A 21305-nucleotide genomic window follows, 5' to 3' on the forward strand; every position below is an offset into this window, starting at 1 on the left:
ATAGGTGGAAAATGCGCATGCGCATGGTACGCAGAGCGCATACGCTTAGTAATTTAACTAAGAATTTAGTAGATTTACACAAGCTTGAGGGAAGGTTTTTCAATGCTGGAGTGATCGAAGTGTGATTGACAGGAAGTGGGTGTTTCTGGGCGGCAACTCAGCGTTTTCACGGCGCTTGCGGAAAAACGCAGGCGTGCCAAGGAAAAAAACGTGGGAGTGGCTGGAGACACGGGGGAGTGGGTGGCCGAACGCAGGGCGTGTTTGTGACGTCAAACCAGGAACGAAACTGACTGAACTGATCGCAATCTGTGAGTAGGTCCGGAGCTACTCAGAAACTGCTAAGAATTATGTAATAGCAAATCTGCTAATCTTTCGTTCGCTATTCTGCTAAGCTAAGATACACTCCCAGAGGGCGGCGGCCTAGCGTGTGCAATGCTGCTAAAATCAGCTAGCGAGCGAACAACTCGGAATGAGGGCCATTGTACCATACTCATGCTAATCCTGCAGACAGGCCGGATTAAGGTCCACACGACTCTGGGGCTGAAAATGTTCTAGATCCTATACTGAGATGGGAAGTTGTGACTACCTGTGGCGGAACTTTTGAGTGGTGGGCACAGCGGCAAAAATATGTTTTGGGCCTCCTCCTCTGCCCCACCCCAAGTTCATAATATGCCACACTGCAGTGGGTAACAGGGATAGGCAGCGGGTGATAGGGTGAGCCATAAAGTGACAGAGAGAGCTAGAGGATAACAGATAGAGGCAGAGAATGACAGAGAGAGACAATGGGTGACAGGGAGAGGGCAACAGGGAGAGGCAGTGGGTAACAGGGAGAGGTAGAGAGTGGCAGAGACAGACAATGGGTGCCGAGAAAAGAGGCGCTGTATAGCAGGGGGCAGAGCTACAATGAATCGCATCATCGGACCCCCTCGGACCGCCCACTTGTTCTCTGCTGCGGGCGGCCGAGGAGGGTCGTGGAGGGGCTGTAGGGTAAGCGGGAGGCTTGCCCACCTTTCCGGGGGGCCGGAAGGGTCACCTGATTTTCGGGAGCCTCCCGGCCATTCCGGGAGGGTAGGCAAGTATGCTGTGTAAAGCCGCTCTCAGTGCTGATTTCATCGTGGAGTGATTGACAGGAAGGGGCTGTTTGGGGGAGGTAACGAGGAGTAACGGAAAAAGCGCAGGCATGTCGCGGTCATTTTCAGGGGCATCTATCGTCCTTCAGCTGTGATCATGTATGCAGAGAAACATGGCGCCAGCATTGCTACTGCCGCGGCCAGACTGCTTAGCCATAGGGCCACCTTAGCAGTCGCTCTCCCTCGTTATTGCATATAGGCCCTCATTCAGGTTGAATTGCAAAATGCGATCCAACCGCAAAAAATTACAAAGAGGATGCAGGCATATGCGCAGTGCCCATCCTGCGCATGCACTCACATTTTCTGCAAGCACCCCGCAGTAAAATGCAAATGCCTATGCCTGTCAATCTGTCAGAGGCGTTCGCGGGGTGGGAGGGTGGCGGCAATCCTCTGCTTCCTAGGTGGAGATGAAGTATTGAGGGGGGCAACTGCAATTTCATCGTGGTCTCAGGGGGGCCAGCGGATAGCACGCTAGGCGGTGTTGCAGAATTTGCAATTCTTACTGAATCGGGTTCATAGTCCGCAAATAAGTGCGCAGTTGCTGAGGACTTTGCGTGGCTCCTGTGGACGTCTATATTCTTATCTGGGCGGCTGCTTCCCTTAAGATGATTAGCAATTCCGTAGCTTAAAAAATAGCAGCTGGGTAGGCAAACATTAATTACACCCAATGTTTCATAATGTATGAATTCCTCATGTCAGTAGGCCACCATTATAGTTTAAATGTTGCAATAAAAGTTAATTATTTGCTACAACTCTAGTGGATTGAACGCCTCGCTGTATGCGTCCCATTCTTTTATCTTCCCTGTTTAGTTTAGTTTATTGATACCCGTCTCCTGACTCTGAGATGGGAGCAGATGCTGCCACATCGATGCCTATTGCCGTAGTTGCGTCTTGTGCTAATGGCGATGCCCTCTTGTGGCTAGCTATGGGTAGTTCATGAATGATTAGTTCAAAATGAACTAATCTTCAAAGTGAACCAGTTCGTTCAGTTCACAGCTCTGGCAAAGATTAGTTCATTAGGAAGAAGGAGTTAGACACAGACAGAATAGAGCCAGCAGCTGCATCAGGGTACTCACTGTCTCACTCACTGGATTTTCACTTCCTGAATCTGATGCTGTAAAATGAAAGTTAAAACTACAACACAGCCCAGCAATACAGATCTAATAATAATTAAAAAAAATTGCATCTGCACTACCTAGTCAAAGTCTATGTGTGTCTGTGAGTGAGCATGTGTGGTCATGCTGCTCACCTTTCTGTGATACAATCACTGTCCTATTAGTCCAGATGTCCAAACACTTGCTGCTGCTTCTGGTACTATTGGCTCCTGAACATACTGCTGTGCTAAATCTTCTGCTGGGTATTGTGTAGGTGCTGCTGCAGCAGCATTGTTATTATTCAGCTCTCACTCAGCAATACTCATGAGTCAGTACATCTCTTCTGCCACGGGTGGCACTGCTGCGCTCAGACATGGAGTGGTCTCACTCTGTGGAGCTGATCATGAGCTACATTGTCCTGACGACTCATGAGTCATTCTCCTTGCAAGTAGCTCAGCAGTTCACTGATTCATACAGATCACTGATCAGCTCACTGACTCAATGACTTATACAGCCACAATGAGTCAGTACAGTACCTCTAAGCTACCATGCGTGGCACTGCTGTACTCAGACATATGCTATGGAGCTGATCCTGTACTGCATATAGCCATGATTAATTCACCTAGCATATTTGGTCATAAGGTACACTGTCACTCCCAATCAGCCAAATACACAGTGCTGAGTGCTGCATGCTATCCTGTAGGGTCTGATTACTCCACACAAGACATAGGTGGATATGTACTATGAACCTTCAAGTGACATAAAGTAGAGCAGTTGCCCATAGCAACCAATCATTGTGTGTGTGTGTGTGTGTGTGTGTGTGTGTGTGTGTGTGTGTGTGTGTGTGTGTGTACTGAATACTCATGAGTCAGTTTACCTCAGCTGCCACAGGTGGCACTTCTGTGCTCATGGAGTGGACTCTGTGGAGCTGATTGAGCTACATTGTCCTGATGACTCATGAGTCATTCTCCTTGCAAGTAGTTCAGCACTTCAGTAATTCATACAGATCACTGATCAACTCACTGACTCAATGACTCATACAGCCATATGAGTCAGTACAGTACCAATAAGCTACCATGTGTGGCACTGCTGTGCACAGGCATATGCTATGGAGCTGATCCTGTACTGCATATAGCCATGATTCATTCCCTCAGTATATTAGGTGACAAGCTACACTCCCAATCAGCTGAATACACGGTGCTGAGTGCTGCATGCTATCCTGTAGGGCAGGGGTGGGGAACCTTTTTTCTACTGAGGGCCATTTGGATATTTATAAACTCCTTCGGGGGCCGTACAAAAATTCTCAACTTAAAAAATTACCCTGTCCCCCAGTAGGTCTGCCCCTTAGAGGTACTGTGTGTGCGCGCAGGAGGCGCGCACGCGCCAAAAAAATGGGTGTGGCCAGTTAAAATGGGATGTGATACACATATTCCCCCAATAGTGCGGTGCCAGATCCACAATTGCCCCCACAGTGCCAGGTATACAAATGCCCCCACAGTGCTAGGTATACAAATGCCCCTCACAGTGCCAGGTATACAAATGCCCCTCACAGTGCCAGGTATACAAATGCCCCTCACGGTGCCAGGTATACAGATGTCCCTACAGTGCCAGGTATACAGATGCCCCCACAGTGCCAGGTATACAGATGTCCCCACAGTGCCAGGTATACAGATGCCCCCACAGTGCCAGGTATACAGATGTCCCCACAGTGCCAGGTATACAGATGCCCCCACAGTGCCAGGTATACAAATGCCCCTCACAGTGCAAGTTATACAGATGCCCCCACAGTGCCAGGTATACAAATGCTCCCCACAGTGCCAGGTATACAAATGCCCCTCACAGTGCCAGGTATACAAATGCCCCTCACAGTGCCAGGTATACAGATGTCCCCACAGTGCCAGGTATACAGATGCCCCCACAGTGCCAGGTATACAAATGCCCCCCACAGTGCCAGGTATACAGATGCCCCCACAGTGCCAGGTATACAAATGCCCCCCACAGTGCCAGGTATACAGATGCCCCCACAGTGCCAGGTATACAGATGCCCCCACAGTGCCAGGTATACAAATGCCCCCCACAGTGCCAGGTATACAAATGCCCCCCACAGTGCCAGGTATACAGATGCCCCCACAGTGCCAGGTATACAGATGCCCCCACAGTGCCAGGTATACAGATGCCCCCACGGTGCCAGGTATACAGATGCCCTCCCCTCCGTGCTGCTTAACGTGGGACACGGAGGAGAGCGCGGCTGTCGGGTGGGAGCGGCGGCGTGTAGTATTTCAAACCAGCCGCCGGTTCGAGAGCCAATCAGAGCTCGCAGACCAGCAGCCGCGGCTCCTGATTGGCTGCCGGTCCGCGAGCTCTGATTGGCTCACGGACCGGCGGCTGGTTTGCAGTACTACACGCCTCCGCTCCCACTCGACAGCCGCGCTCTCCTCCCTGTCTCCCTGTTCTGACAGCTGAGACACGCTGCCGCCGGACTGAGCGGCAGCGTGTCTCACTGACACAAGCTGGTGGGCCGGACCAAACGGCTTCGGCCCGCGGGCCGGAGGTTCCCCACCCCTGCTGTAGGGTCTGATTACTCCACACAAGACATAGGGGGATATGTACTATGAACCTTCAAGTGACATAAAGTAGAGCAGTTGCCCCTAGCAACCAGTCAGCTTCTGTCACTTTATATACTGTTGAAGATAAATGACAGAAGCTGATTGGTTACTTTGCAACATCTCCACTTTATCTCTCTCTAAGGTCTGTTACATTTGGGCAAAGGGACATTTTTTTTTCTTTTAATTACCGTATTTTAAAAGCAGAAAAAAGTCACTAATAAGTTACATTACTCTAAATTTGGGTCTTTCACTTGCATACAGTATTTTATGAAGTAAAAATTTGTACCAACAATGGGATTAATATTGCAGAGATAAATATGTCACTATAAAGGTTGCTATATTACTTACTGATTTTCTTAAATATAAAAGAATCTGACATATTATTTGAACAAGATTATAACTCCTACAATGAGCTAGTATTAGGCCTATTTTATGTGTAATAGTCTAGACTAGTTCTAATTCCATTCACTCCTTTCAGCCTCAGAGCCAGTGAGTGAAATGATGAACTAAATGAACTACAAGAACTAATCTTCTGAACTAATCTTTTGAGTGAATTACAGATGGGTCCTCCGTTATCTTGGCTGGCTGAGGCGTTAGTCGCGATCGAGTATACACAGTGTGCCGGGGTGCAGGGAGGCGCGCCTAGTCGCAGAGAGGCACGCCTAGTCGCAGGGAGGCGCACAGAGCATTTGTCGTTACCTTTAAGTGTAATACCTGCGATCATCCACCAGATGTCACTTTTTACAATCACGACTGCGCATGCGTGTGGTCTCCTGTAAAATACAATACTGAAATACATAATAAGGACTACTTTACTAAGGCATCTCATTACACTGCATACAGTAAATACTCATTACGCTGCATTATTTAATACAGTAAATACTCATAGTAAGAACTACTTTACTAGTGCGTCTCATTACGCTACATACAGTATATACAGCGTCTCATTACGCTACATTATTTCATACAGTATATACAGTACAGACGCAAATAGTACAGCATATATGGTCCATTTACAGTACTTTAGGAATATGTGAGCATCCAAGTTCCGCAGACAAAGCAACATAAAACCAGTAGTGTACACAGACGCAAACGGAGTACATTGTTGCCTATTGATGTTAGGGATATTGTATGTTAGAGTCCTAATCCCGTAGCCATTACGGCATAATCAAAACCAATGTATTTATTCATCTGTCGGCAGCGAAGTGTCCGAGTGGTGAACTGTTCTGCTTCTCATGCTTAGAGTACCGGGTTCGATTCCTAAAGTACGAATGCATGTTAGTTTCTTCCAGACACTTTATTATTTTTTTATTTTTTTATCTATAGTACTTAAGTATACTTTCACATTCAATACAAGTGTGCACACAAGTTTTACATAAAGCAGGGCAAAGCTACAGGAGCATTTCTACTGTTAAGGTTCTATGCACCATACGGTGCACATACAATTCTGTAGCAGGGCAGACTCAATTGAAATGGCTACCACCTGTGACACCTTGCCCCATTGAGGAACTCGGCTACGGAGCAAGTAACAGCACAGGTTTTGCAGACAATGGACCAATGCTGAAGAAGCGTCACAATCCCCTAGCTAAAATATAACAGAGAGGATAAGCGAGCTCTATGCACATAACGATACACCGGACTTGATCGCATCGCAAACTGACAAAATGTCGGCCGTCCATGAACCCCCACCTCGTGGTAGCACTCGGATATGGAGCGAGTAATGGCATAGGTTTTTGCAGGCTATGGGGCAATGCTGAAGGAGCGTCACAATCCTCTAGCTAAAATACACAGAGGCGATAGGGAAAAGTGAGCTCTATGCACATTACGGTACACTGGACTCGATCGCATAGCAAACTGACAAAATGTCCGAGGCACGTGAGCCCCCGCCTTGTGGCAGCACTCAGTTATGGAGCTATGGAGCGAGCGACGGCATAGGTTTTGCAGGCTATGGGCCAATGCTGAAAGAGCGTCACAATCCCCTAGCTAAAACACACAGGGGCGATAGGGATAAGCGAGCTCTATGCACATTACGGTACACTGGACTCAATCGCATAACAAACTGACAAAATGGCCGCCGCCCGTGAACCCCCACCTCGTGGTTGCACTTGGCTGGCTATGGAGCAAGCGACGGCATAGGTTTTGCATGCTATGGGGCAATGCTGAAGGAGCGTCACAATCCCCTAGCTAAAATACACAGGGACGATAGGGATAAGCGAGGTCTATGCACATTACGGTACACCGGACTCGATCGTATAGCAAACTGACAAAATGGCCGCTGCCGATGAACCCCTACCACATGGCATCGCTCGGATATGGAGTGAGAGATGGCCATGGGGCAATGCTGATGGAGCGTCACAATCCCCTAGCGCTGCCCATGAACCCCCACCTCGTGGCAGCGCTCGGATATGGAGCAAGCGACGGCACAGGTTTTGCAGGCTATGGGGCAATGCTGAAGGAGCGTCACAATCCCCTAGCTAAAATACACAGGGGCGATAGGGATAAGCGAGCTCTATGCACATAACGATACACCGGACTCGATAGCATAGCAAACTGAAAAAATGGCCGCCGCCCAATTCGCCCCACATCGTGGCAGCCCTCAGCTATGAATCAAGTGACGGAACAGGTTTTGCAGCTATGGGCCAATGCTGAAGGAGCGTCACAATCCCCTAGCTAAAATACACAGGGGTAATGAGGTCCCGTAGAATGAGCAATTAATAAATACTGTATAATGTACAGTAAACAGACGCAAAACAAGGAGTTTAATCAACAGTGCGGTCTATTGAAGTCAGGGATTTGGTACAGTAAGTGAGCGGCCAAGTCCCCTAGCCATTAGGGGATTAATCTAAAACCAATGGCAAGGGATCACTGCTTACTGTACATTTAGACATGAGCTTGTGTATCTGTCATGAGGTGTATTTTCCCTGACAATATTTTTTTTTCTATTGTAATATACAGAGCTGGCCCTAGGCATAGGCAAACTAGGCAAATGGGGTACAAGCAGCTTCTGCAGATTAAAATGATATGCAGCATGCCTATATTCTGTGTGTGACTGCGGCTCTAAGAAATGAAATATGAAAACTGAAATATGAAATGCATTACTAATGTGCGGCATTATGTGTATAAGGTGTGCTACAGTACTTTGTGGCGTAACGTAAAGAAAGGGCACTACTGTGTGGTCTAATGTGGATAAAGAGCAATATGGTGCGGTGCAATGTGAAAAAGGGGCACTACTGTGAGGAGTAATGTGGTACTACCATGTGATGTAATGAAAATAAGAGACACTATTGCATGATATAATGTGAATAAAGTTGCAATACTGTGTGGCGTAATTTCAACTGGGGGTATTATTGTGTGGCCATGCCCCTTCCCAGCAAGAACATGCACCATTTTGGGCTGGCACTGCATGTGCACACTGTTCCTATTTAAAATATAGGGGGTAAGAGAACCAAAATGAGGACTGCTATGGGTGAGGGGTGATGGTGCTGGGAAAGGGGTACAGGGTCAGAGGCAGAACTAGCATCTGTGTAAGGGGGCACCAGCCAAAATCTAGCCTAGGGCATCCTATTGGTTAGGGCCGGCTCTGGTAATATACTGTACTGTACTGTTACTGTACTTTGCATTCAATAGAGATACTGTTTGCACACAGGTTTTACATGAATCAGGGCAATGCTGCAGGAGTGTCTCATTACGCTATCTAAAATACACCACAACTCTGGGTGGGGATACAGGGCCGGTTCTGGGGCTTTGTGCGCCCTGGGCGGCAATAGGGGCGTGTCTTCGTACAGGGGGCGTGGTCATTTACGCCCCTGTACAGACTACTGTAGCGCTCGGAAATGTGTGGTGCGTGATGACGTCATCGCACACCGCACAGCAAAGGTCCTCTCCACGAAGGGAAACTAGACGCATAGCGTCTAGTTCCCTTCGTGGAGAGGACCTTTGCTGTGCGGTGCGCGCTGACGTCATCGCGCACCGCACAGTAAAGGACCTCTCCACGAAGGGAAACTCGACGCGTAGCATCTAGTTTCCCTTCACAGCGGCCAGTGGCAGCGGGGGGCAGCGGGCAGCGGGGGGCACAGCAGCAGCGGATCTTGCCCTGGTGCAGCGCCCTCCGGGAGGTGGCGCCCCGGGCAAAAGTCCTGCTTGCCCGTGGCAAGATCCGCTACTGTGGAGATACAGTAGGTAAGTTCTGTCACCATAAGCTGTCTGCTGTGTATAGCAGATTTCCGTCTGGGATGCATTTGTGTGTTTGTAATAAATAAAAAAAATGTCACTGTATATTTAGTGTATACAGTACCTCTCCCCCATAACGACACATCATACTGTACATTTAAACCCATGTACTGTACCATACCGTACTGTATAATGGAATATTTATTGGAATAGCATCAATATTAATGTAAAAAAAAGTCTTTATTACAACATCAGATTTCATGTACTGTATTAGTCAAAAATGTACAGTACTCTATTATTCAGAACTTATAAAACTGTAAAGAACTGTTCATACACATCAATAACAGTATTACTGTATAGTATAATGTATAATATTGTACATTAGCTTTATGCAATATTCAGACAAAGGCAATTTTATAAACATTTTTAATAATGCATCGATTAAAATTTTATACAGAAAATACAGTACAGAACTACATATTTATGGCTTGACCATTTCTTTCAACTATAACAGATAATATTTTATACAGGTGATTCAGGTGTGAGTACTTCTAGCCAAAATTTCTGGATCCCATCCAACAGCTGCTGTTTTGTTGTTGGCTTCGCAACACTTCTAATGTATCTCTTCAATTGAGCCCACACTAATTCAATCGGATTCATGTCCGGTGATCTAAAAAAAAAATACAGTACAGAAAAAAATATTTGTTAATTAATTAAGTTAAAAAGAGAAAATAAAACATACGGTATTGTACTGTTCATTAAACCAAAAAATACATTTACAGTACTAGAGTGCACTGCACGACACACTGCAATTACACCGCACGATGCACTGCACGACACACTGCAATTACACCACACGATGCACTGCACAACACTGCATATGCACTGCACTATGTGATACACTGCACAATACTCTGCAATTTCACTGCATGATACACTGTGTGATATGATAAACTGCAAATTACACTGCACGATACACTGCACATTTCCCTGCACAATATAATACAGTGCATGTACTGTACACTGCAATTACACTGCACGATACACAGCACACCACATAATGTGATTCACTACGCATTACACTGCAATTTCACTGCACAATACCATACACTGAATGTACACTGTATGACACGCTGCAATTACACAGAACGATACACTGCATGATGTGATACACTGCATATACTGTACACTGCATGATACACTGCACAATCGTAGACCACGTGGATTGTAAAGAACTGTATAAACAAGTTTAAAAAAAAAATTTTTTCAAAAACTCATGGCGGCCTTTTGCCATGTCAACTTAACACCCATGTCAAACTATATCTGGTGTCAACCAATCGGTGTCAACCTAAGGTGTGTCGACCTAGATGGTGTCGCTTTTGACATGGATAGTAAATGCAAAAAAAAAAAAAGAAAAGTGTCAAAAAAACCTTGACCTTTTGACCCTGGTTAACGTTTGCGTCTTGTTTAACCATTTGTTTACCACAGGTACAGTACTGTATAGACCGGATACCTGCTGCTACAGCAGCCTGTGTTACACAGTACCTGTAACTACAGTAACTTAAAGTACAGCAATCTACAGTACTGTACTGTACTTACAGTCACGAATGGCCTGCAGGCGCCTTCGGGTCCTCCGGACAAGGTCACTCCACCGCCTTTGGAGTGACCTCATGCAGAGGCGGAACTACCGGCAGTGCAGGCAGTGCACTGCACTGGGGCCCGCCTCTGTCCAGGGGCCCAAGCATGTAATGAGTCAAACTGACTCATTACATGCCGCTGTGCGCTGCAGGCAACCGCTGCCCGCAGCGCACAGCCGCCCGGAGATAGGAGCTGAGCAGCGGTACAGACGGGGGAAGGAGGAGGGAGCCGGAGGACGGAGCCGCAGCAGCGCTTTGTTACTGGTGGAGGCGCTGCTGCTGCTGCTCCTCTGCTTCCCTATAGGCTGTCTTCCGAGAACAGCCTATAGGGAAGCAGAGGGGCAGCAGCAGCAGCGCCTCCACCAGTAACAAAGCGCTGCTGCGGCTCCGTCCTCCGGCTCCCTCCTCCTCATTCTCTACTGCCCGGGAATCGTCGTCTGACGCAGCTGCACCGAGGAGCCTGAGGGTAAGTATAATTCTTCTTTCTTTCTTTCTTTCTTTCTTTCTTTCTTTCTTTCTTTCTTTCTTTCTTTCTTTCTTTCTTTCTTTCTTTCTTTCTTTCTTTTTCTTTCCTTCTTTCTTTCTTGTGCCTGCCTGCCGCAATGTGTAAAAAGGGGGGACTACCTGCCGCAATGTGTAAAAAGGGGGGACTGCCTGCCGCACTGTGTAAAAAGGGGGGACTGCCTGCCGCAATGTGTAAAAAGGGGGGACTACCTGCCGCAATGTGTAAAAAGGGGGGACTGCCTGCCGCACTGTGTAAAAAGGGGGGACTGCCTGCCGCAATGTGTAAAAAGGGGGGACTACCTGCCGCAATGTGTAGAAAGGGGGGACTGCCTGCCACTATGTGTAAAAAGGGGAATCTGCCTGCCGTAATGTGTAAAAATGGGGACGCTGTCTGCCGTAATGTGTAACAAGGGCACGCTGTCTGCCGTAATGTGTAAAAAGGGCACGCTGTCTGCCATAATGTGTAACAAGGGCACGCGGTCTGCCGTTATGTGTAAAAAGGGGTAATCTGCCCGACGCTATGTGTAAAAATGGGGAATCTGCCTGCCGTAATGTGTAAAAAAGGGGGGCTGCCTGACGCTATGTGTAAAAATGGGGAATCTGCCTGCTGCTATGTGTAAAAAGGAGGAATCTGCCTGCCGTAATGTGTAAAAATGGGGACGCTGTCTGCCGTAATGTGTAACAAGGGCACGCTGTCTACCGTAATGTGTAAAAAGGGCACGCTGTCTGCCGTAATGTGTAACAAGGGCACGCGGTCTGCCGTTATGTGTAAAAAGGGCACGCTGTCTGCCGTTATGTGTAAAAAGGGCACGCTGTCTGCTGTAATGTGTAAAAAGAGGAATCTGTTCGCTGTAAGGTGTAAAAGGGTCTCTACTTGGTGTAGTGGTGCTACTGTGCGGCGTAATTTGAATAATGGAGACTACTGTGTTGGTATTATTTTGTGGCCACACCCCTTCCCCACGAAGCCACGCCACTATGTATTTTTGCGCGCGCCTACGGCGCGCACTGCCCCCGGGGTGGACTTGGATGGGGGGGGGGGGGGGGGGCCCAAAGCATTTTGTCGCACCTGGGCCCACCGCTTGCTTGTTCCGCCACTGACCTCATGGTCCTACTCCGGCTGTACTTTCAGAGGATCTTCCTGCGAGCCCTCCTTTATGCCCTAATCTTCTCCTCGTTGCTGACGAAAGGTCTGTCCCGCCAGCAAATGAGGAGATGGAGCTCCCTGAGGGAATAGGGGCGATCCCTGGCAGACACTGTACTGTATACTGTACAGTTAATAACTGCAATGAGCGTCTCAGACGTGCGTCTCAGACGTTGTGCGTTGCAGGCATCCCAGGTTATTACGTCAGTTCCCCTTGGTTTTGATTATGCCTTTTCTTTGAACACGGTATTTTCCACTGCCTCGCCCTATCCCCATCCCACTTTCCCCTTCCTCCTGGGAGCCTGCACAGTTCATGCAGTAGACAGGGAGAGAGTTCAGATCAGGTTACAAGACATGTGCAACAGTATACTACTGTATGTAGGAAAATCACAGAGAGAACTGCAGTCGCGTTGATACTGTAGATGTGTTAATGGTACAGTAGCAGTGATCCCTTCTCATTAAGTACAACACAGATTCTCACAACACAGATTCTCTAACACCGACGATCTACAGTACTGTGTTGCTCGAACAGTTAGTTGCGTCAGAATACAATAATTTATATTTACTGGTACTGTATGTCTACGGGTGCTCATTACCGCTGTGTATTGTATATAGCAGAATGAGTCGCTCCTGCAGAGTTACTCTGATTTATGTGAAACCTGTGTGCACCCTTCCATTGAATGTATTCCAAAGAAAAAAAATTATCAAAAAAGTGAATGTCACAGGAACACACAAAAAAAAAAGGTTGGCACTTTGGGACTCTCAGTGTGGGAGGTGGGAGCCTTCATTGCTAGCCCACGACGCTTCATGGAAGATGTACAAGTTCATGTGTAAAAGTACTGCAAGCAGCGATTCCTTCTCATTGGTGTTGGTTTATGCCTTAGGGGATTCGGACGCTCAAATTTCAAAAGTATGGTATTTAGTGCACTGTACATACTTTAAAGTCAATTAGCTATATTTTTCCTTTCACACATTAGTTGCATCTGCATACACAATCTTTAGTTGGTTTATGCCTTAGGGGACTCGGATGCTCATACTGTACATGTATTTCAAAATCACGGTATTTTCCACCGCCTCCCCCTACCCCCCTCACCCTTCCCCCCTGGGAGCCTACACAGTTCATGCAGTAGACAGGGGAGGACTTCAGGTCAGGTACAATACACAAACGCCGACGATCTACAGTACTGTGTTGCTCAAAATGTTAGTTGTGTCAGAATACACTAACTGGTACTGTATGTCTACGGGTGCTTATTACTGCTGTGTGTTGTATATAGCGGAATGAGTCGCTCCTGTAGATTTACTCTGATTTATGTGAAACCTGTGTGCACCCTTCCATTGAATGTATTACAAAGAAAAAAAATAATAAAAAAAGTGAATGTCACGGGAACACAAAAAAAATTTTGGCACTTTGGGACTCGAACCCAGGACTCTCAGCATGGGAGATAGGAGCCTTCATCACTAGCCCACAACGGTTCATGGAAGATTCACAAGTTCATGTGTAAAAGTACTGCAAGCAGCGATTCCTTCTCAATAGTGTTGGTTTATGCCTTAGGGGATTCGGACGCTCATATTTCAAAAGCACAGTATTCAGTGCACTGTACATACTTTAAAGTCATGGAGCTACATTATTCCTGTCACACATTAGTTGCATCTGCATACACAATCTTTAGTTGGTTTATGCCTTAGGGGACTCGGACGCTCATACTGTACATGTATTTGAAAAGCACAGTATTTTCCACCGCCTCCCGCTACCCGCCTCGCCCTTCCCCCCTGGGAGCCTGTACAGTTCATGCAGTAGACAGGAAGGGAGTTCAGGTCAGGTACAATACACAAATGCCGACAATCTACAGTACTGTATTACTCAAACAGTTAGTTGCGTCAGAATACACTAATTTATATTTACTGGTACTGTATGTCTACAGGTGCTCATTACTGCTGTGTATTGTATATAGCGGAATGAGTCGCTCCTGCAGATTTACTCTGATTTATGTGAAACCTGTGTGCACCCTTCCATTGAATGTATTACAAAGAAAAAAAATAATTAAAAAAGTGAGTCACAGGAACACAAAAAAAAAAAGGTTTGGGACTCGAACCCAGGACTCTCAGTGTGGGAGGCGGGAGCCTTTATCACTAGCCCACGATGCTTCATGGAAGATTCACAAAGTTCATGTGTAAAAGTACTGCAAGCAGCGATTCCTTCTCATTGGTGTTGGTTTATGCCTTAGGGGATTCGGAATCTTATATTTCAAAAGCACGGTATTTAGTGCACTGTACATACTTTAAAGTCAATGAGCTACATTATTCCTTTCACACATTAGTTGCGTCTGCATACACAATCTTTAGTTGCGTCTGCATACACAAGTGTTTAAACATGTTCATTTGTGTCTGTATAAATTATTTATTTATTTTTTTAACTCTTTCCGTCTGACCATTCGTCACCATCTATTAACATTACAGTCGTCACTGAACATTTGCCAGAGCTTGTAGATCAATCCGCCGCTATTCGATCTAAAGTACTGGATTAGTGGGGCATTAGCCACCCACTGGTGGAGATGTGTATTTCATGCTGAGTATCAAGTCGCGCCTAAACGCGCCTGTCCGTGATTAAACTCAGCAACCTAAGCTATCGCCTAGGCGTGACTAAACCTCCATCTAGGTGCAGAAAGTGCCAAGATAACGGAGGACCCATCTGTAGATCATAATGCACTAATCACCAAAGTGAACTAGATTTCCCATCACTACTGCGTCTTAAGACATTTCCATCACTGTCCATCTATAGACACACCATCGGTTGCCCCTTCGACGCACAAAGATGCTACTTGATTTTAAGTAAGGTTGTGGCATTGCATAGAAGATATAACGGTGAGTACTGCTATCCCTATAAAAGCACCTCTCCCATAGGCATACTGTACCTGAGATAGGGGTGATACATTGTTGTGAAAGTAAAATGTACTAAATTATGCATTTATATCTGCAATGTGAGTGTGAGTATGTAGACTGTATTAATATGGTAACTATTGTACTTAGAGCACTGTGGGGGTTAAAACCCTGATTCTAAGCCACACATGTGCATTAGCAAACCGGGAGTTACTGGGTGTCAACTGGATGTATATGTATGGAAGAGAACCGCCCCATAGGAGGTTCTTGAGCGTGTAGCCAGAATTACTCCATTATTTATCTGAGTTTTCAGAAAGATCTCTTGCACCGACCTAGTCTGAGATAGTTGTAAGCACCAATAATAGCAATAATGCTATTGCGGACGCATTCTCAGACATCCGTGCGGGCCGAATACTCACATTAGACTATATGTTCTTGCCTGAGACTTGCTCGTTTTAATATTGGTGTTATTGGAAATCAAACTTTTACAAAAACCTCACATTAGGGATGGCCATCGACCATTGATGATTCAAAGTCATCGATGGTATATGGCCGAAGCAGAATACTTTTGCCATTGATGAGGGAAAACCAGATGGTTTACCTCCATCGATGGAAAGGTATAACCAAATATTTTTTTTGTTTTTATTTTTATGTGGTGACGTGACACGGAGCATAGCTCTGCCCCCCCACACATGTGAAGCCCCGCACCTGTATTCTGATTGATCAGTCAGTGGAAAAAACAGGGATGACCATCGATAGTGGGAACCATCGATGGTTATCCACTGCATAGTTGGCAGCAATCGATGGTTTCTTTCCATATCACCATCGATGGTAACCATCGATGGCAACCACACCGAATTGCCATCCCTACCTCACATGTCTCTGCTTAGAACTCCAAAAACTCTCTTACAGGAAATGAATCACTTTCAAATACAGTAGCACAAGGTAATATGATCCATAGATTATACTGTCTCATTATAAGAGATAAGACACAAGTGTATTTGATCATTCAGAGAAATCATTTACAGACAGATTGCATGCATTAAGCTCTTGTGTCTTTATGTGACTTGGAAACTGCTGCCATAAAGCAACATACAGTAATTCTCACCCAGGCAAGAGGAAAATCAAATAAAGTGGACTTAAGGGATAAATATATATGGGCGTGACTCCAACAAAAATGACACAGTGTGCAAGTCAATGATGAAGTAACTAATAGGCTTGTTGACATTTTTAAATATTTTTTAGGTTCATGAGCACAGTTTGGGCTGCACCTCTAGAGGTACAAGGCAAAATTAGCGATGCTGGGCTGCTGCGCTGTTACATAATACCATAAAGCAGGGCCACCAACAGGGGGGGACTGCCAGGACTCCACTCCTGGGCTGAGACCGTGAGAGGGCCCGCATGGCAGTGGTGTGCATTGGAACGCACTGTAGGCTGTCATAGAGGGACAGCAATGGTGGCATTTTGCTTGCAGATTGGCAGCCAATCAGGAGGCATGGGGCCCCGCCTATTCTGGCAGTCCCGGGCCCCACAATTTCTGCCATCACGGTTAATTGGATTGACCCTTCAAACTATTTTATGCTCCTTTCTTTGTAGCTTAATCATACTGTAGGTTGTACATTTCTGTACACAGAAAATCAATCTGCGCCTACATTTGTGAGATTGTCGCACCAACTAGAAATGCGCCTGCTGAAAAAGCATTAAAACGTCACATCATGCGTCTTTTTACCAGTTCTATTAAGTGATTTCAGTTCTTCTAAAATACTCAAGAGTTTACCATCACTTAAGTAAAAAAGTAAATAACGTTTTCATGAGACTCGTTTGTCACCTGCATATTGCACACTGGCATTTAAGCATATTTCTTGGTGCACCGCACGCTAACAATTTCCACCTTGTCCCCAGCAGAACAGGTGGTCTGGGAGTAAAGTCTTGACTCCAGTTCATTTGGAAATAGTGTAGTGTGCGCTCATTCCTTTTTTTAGTCTAAAATATTCTATTGTCCCGTGCCTCAATTTTCCATATATCTTCCTGCAAATATTTTGTCTTCATACTTGTAGCTTGCTTCTCTGTATTTTATCACTGCCAATTGGCAAAATGGGATGCGGTCAAGATGGCGGCTGTCAGGATCTCGGCAGTTGGAATGCCGACAGCGGAACCCAACAACCGTCAGAATGCTGATGCCGTAATCCCGACGAGTCAGGATACCAATGCCGGAATCCCGACATCTGGCATTCCAACCGTAAGTATAGTGGGCGGGTTAGGGTTAGGCCCAGGAGGAGGTAGGTTTAGGCACCATCCGGTGGGGTAAGGGATAGGCTTCTGGGGGGTAAGGGGTAGGGTTAGACTGCGGGGAGGGGGGAGTTAGGGCTAGGCACCATAGGGGGTGGGTTAGGTTTAGGCACTCGGGAAGTAATGTTAGGGTTAGACTGCGGGGAAGGGGGAGTTAGGGCTAGGCACCATAGGGGGTGGGATAGGTTTAGGCACTCGGGAAGTAATGTTAGGGTTAGACTGCGCGGAGAGGGGAGTTAGGGCTAGGCACCATAGGGGGTGGGATAGGTTTAGACACTCAGGAAGTAAGGTTAGGGTTAGACTGCGGGGAGGGCGGAGTTAGGGTTAGGCACCATAGGGGGTGGGTTAGGTTTAGGCACTTGGGAAGTAATGTTAGGGTTAGACTGCGGGGAAGGGGGAGTTAGGGCTCGGCACCATAGGGGGTGGGATAGGTTTAGGCACTCGGGAAGTAATGTTAGGGTTAGACTGCGCGGAGAGGGGAGTTAGGGCTAGGCACCATAGGGGGTGGGATAGGTTTAGACACTCAGGAAGTAAGGTTAGGGTTAGACTGCGCGGAGAGGGGAGTTAGGGCTAGGCACCATAGGGGGTGGGTTAGGTTTAGGCACTCAGGAAGTATGGTTAGGGTTAGACTGCGCGGAGGGGGGAGTTAGAGCTAGGCACCATAGGGGGTGGGATAGGTTTAGGCACTCGGGAAGCAATGTTAGGGTTAGACTGCGCGGAGGGGGGAGTTAGGGCTAGGCACCATAGGGGGTGGGATAAGTTTAGGCACTCAGGAAGTAAGGTTAGGGTTAGACTGCGGGGAGGGGAGAGTTAGGGCTAGGCACCATAGGGGGTGGGTTAGGTTTAGGCACTCAGGAAGTAAGGTTAGGGTTAGACTGCTGGGGAGGGGGAAGTTAGGGTTAGGCACCATAGGGGGTGGGTTAGGTTTAGGCACTCAGGAAGTAAGGTTAGGGTTAGACTGCGTGGAGGGGGGAGTTAGGGCTAGGCACCATAGGGGGTGGGATAGGTTTAGGCACTCAGGAAGTAAGATTAGGGTTAGACTGCAGGGAGGGGGAGTTAGGGTTAGGAACCATAGGGGGTGGGTTAGGTTTAGGCACTCAGGAAGTAAGGTTAGGGTTAGACTGCAGGGAGGGGGAGTAAGAGTTAGGCACCATAGGGGGTGGGTTAGGTTTAGGCACTCAGGAAGTAAGGTTAGGGTTAGACTGCGCGGAGGGGGGAGTTAGGGCTAGGCACCATAGGGGGTGGGTTAGGTTTAGGCACTCGGGAAGGAAGGTTAGGGTTAGACTGCAGGGAGGGGGAGTTAGGGTTAGGAACCATAGGGGGTGGGTTATGCTTAGGCACTCAGGAAGTAAGGTTAGGGTTAGACTGCGGGGAGGGGGAGTTAGGGCTAGGCACCATAGGGGGTGGGATAGGTTTAGACACTTAGGAAGTAAGGTTAGGGTTAGACTGCGGGGAGGGGGGAGTTAGGGCTAGGCACCATAGGGGGTGGGATAGGTTTAGGCACTCAGGAAGTAAGGTTAGGGTTAGACTGCAGGGAGGGGGGAGTTAGGGCTAGGCACCATAGGGGGTGGGATAGGTTTAGACACTTAGGAAGTAAGGTTAGGGTTAGACTGCAGGGAGGGGGGAGTTAGGGCTAGGCACCATAGGGGGTTGGATAGGTTTAGGCACTCAGGAAGTAAGGTTAGGGTTAGACAGCAGGGAGGGGGGAGTTAGGGCTATGCAACATAGGGGGTGGGATAGGTTTAGGCACTCAGGAAGTAAGGTTAGGGTTAGACTGCGGGGAGGGGGAGTTAGGGCTAGGCACCATAGGGAGTGGGATAGGTTTAGACACTTAGGAAGTAAGGTTAGGGTTAGACTGCGAGGAGGGGAGAGTTAGGGTTAGGCACCATAGGGGGTGGGATAGGTTTACGCACTCGGGAAGTAAGGTTAGGGTTAGACTGCGGGGAGGGGGGAGTTAGGGTTAGGCACCATAGGGGGTGGGTTAGGTTTAGGCACTTGGGAAGTAAGGTTAGGGTTAGACTGCGCGGAGGGGGAGTTAGGGCTAGGAACCATAGGGGGTGGGTTTGGTTTAGGCACTCAGGAAGTAAGGTTAGGGTTAGACTGCGGGGGAGGGGAGAGTTAGAGCTAGGCACCATATGGGGTGGGTTAGATTTAGGCACTCAGGAAGTAAGGTTAGGGTTAGACTGCGGGGAGGGGGGAGTTAGGGTTAGGCACCATAGGGGTGGAATAGGTTTAGGCACTCGGGAAGTAAGGTTAGGGTTAGACTGCTGGGGAGGGGAGAGTTAGGGCTAGGCACCATAGGGGGTGGGTTAGATTTAGGCACACAGGAAGTAAGGTTAGGGTTAGACTGCGGGGAGGAGGGAGTTAGGGTTAGGCACCATAGGGGTGGAATAGGTTTAGGCACTCGGGAAGGAAGGTTAGGGTTAGACTGTGGGAAGGGGGAGTTAGAGCTAGGCACCATAGGGAGTGGGATAGGCTTAGGCACTCAGGAAGTAAGGTTAGGGTTAGACTGCGGGGAGGGGGGAGTTAGGGCTAGGCACCATAGGGGGTGGGATAGGTTTAGGCACTCAGAAAGTAAGGTTAGGGTTAGACTGCAGAGAGGGGGAGTTAGGGTTAGGAACTATAGGGGGTGGGTTAGGTTTAGGCACTCAGGAAGTAAGGTTAGGGTTAGACTCCGTGGAGGGGGGAGTTAGGGCTAGGCACCATAGAGGGTGGGATAGGTTTAGACACTTAGGAAGTAAGGTTAGGGTTAGACTGCGGGGAGGGGGGAGTTAGGGCTAGGCACCATAGGGGGTGGGATAGGTTTAGGCACTCAGGAAGTAAGGTTAGGGTTAGACTGCAGGGAGGGGGAGTTAGGGTTAGGAACCATAGGGGGTGGGTTAGGTTTAGGCACTCAGGAAGTAAGGTTAGGGTTAGACTGCGCGGAGGGGGGAGTTAGGGCTAGGCACCATAGGGGGTGGGTTAGGTTTAGGCACTCGGGAAGGAAGGTTAGGGTTAGACTGCAGGGAGGGGGAGTTAGGGTTAGGAACCATAGGGGGTGGGTTAGGCTTAGGCACTCAGGAAGTAAGGTTAGGGTTAGACTGCGGGGAGGGGGAGTTAGGGCTAGGCACCATAGGGGGTGGGATAGGTTTAGACACTTAGGAAGTAAGGTTAGGGTTAGACTGCGGGGAGAGGGGAGTTAGGGCTAGGCACCATAGGGGGTGGGATAGGTTTAGGCACTCCGGAAGTAAGGTTAGGGTTAGACTGCAGGGAGGGGGGAGTTAGGGCTAGGCACCATAGGGGGTGGGATAGGTTTAGACACTTAGGAAGTAAGGTTAGGGTTAGACTGCAGGGAGGGGGGAGTTAGGGCTAGGCACCATAGGGGGTGGGATAGGTTTAGGCACTCAGGAAGTAAGGTTAAGGTTAGACTGCAGGGAGGGGGGAGTTAGGGCTATGCACCATAGGGGGTGGGATAGGTTTAGGCACTCAGGAAGTAAGGTTAGGGTTAGACTGCGGGGAGGGGGAGTTAGGGCTAGGCACCATAGGGAGTGGGATAGGTTTAGACACTTAGGAAGTAAGGTTAGGGTTAGACTGCGAGGAGGGGAGAGTTAGGGTTAGGCACCCTAGGGGGTGGGATAGGTTTACGCACTCGGGAAGTAAGGTTAGGGTTAGACTGCGGGGAGGGGGGAGTTAGGGTTAGGCACCATAGGGGGTGGGTTAGGTTTAGGCACTTGGGATTAAGGTTAGGGTTAGACTGTGCGGAGGGGGAGTTAGGGCTAGGCACCATAGGGGGTGGGTTAGGTTTAGGCACTCAGGAAGTAAGGTTAGGGTTAGACTGCGGGGGAGGGGAGAGTTAGGGCTAGGCACCATAGGGGGTG

Source organism: Pseudophryne corroboree, chromosome 10, assembly GCF_028390025.1.
Source record: "Pseudophryne corroboree isolate aPseCor3 chromosome 10, aPseCor3.hap2, whole genome shotgun sequence".
Lineage (NCBI taxonomy): Eukaryota > Metazoa > Chordata > Amphibia > Anura > Myobatrachidae > Pseudophryne > Pseudophryne corroboree.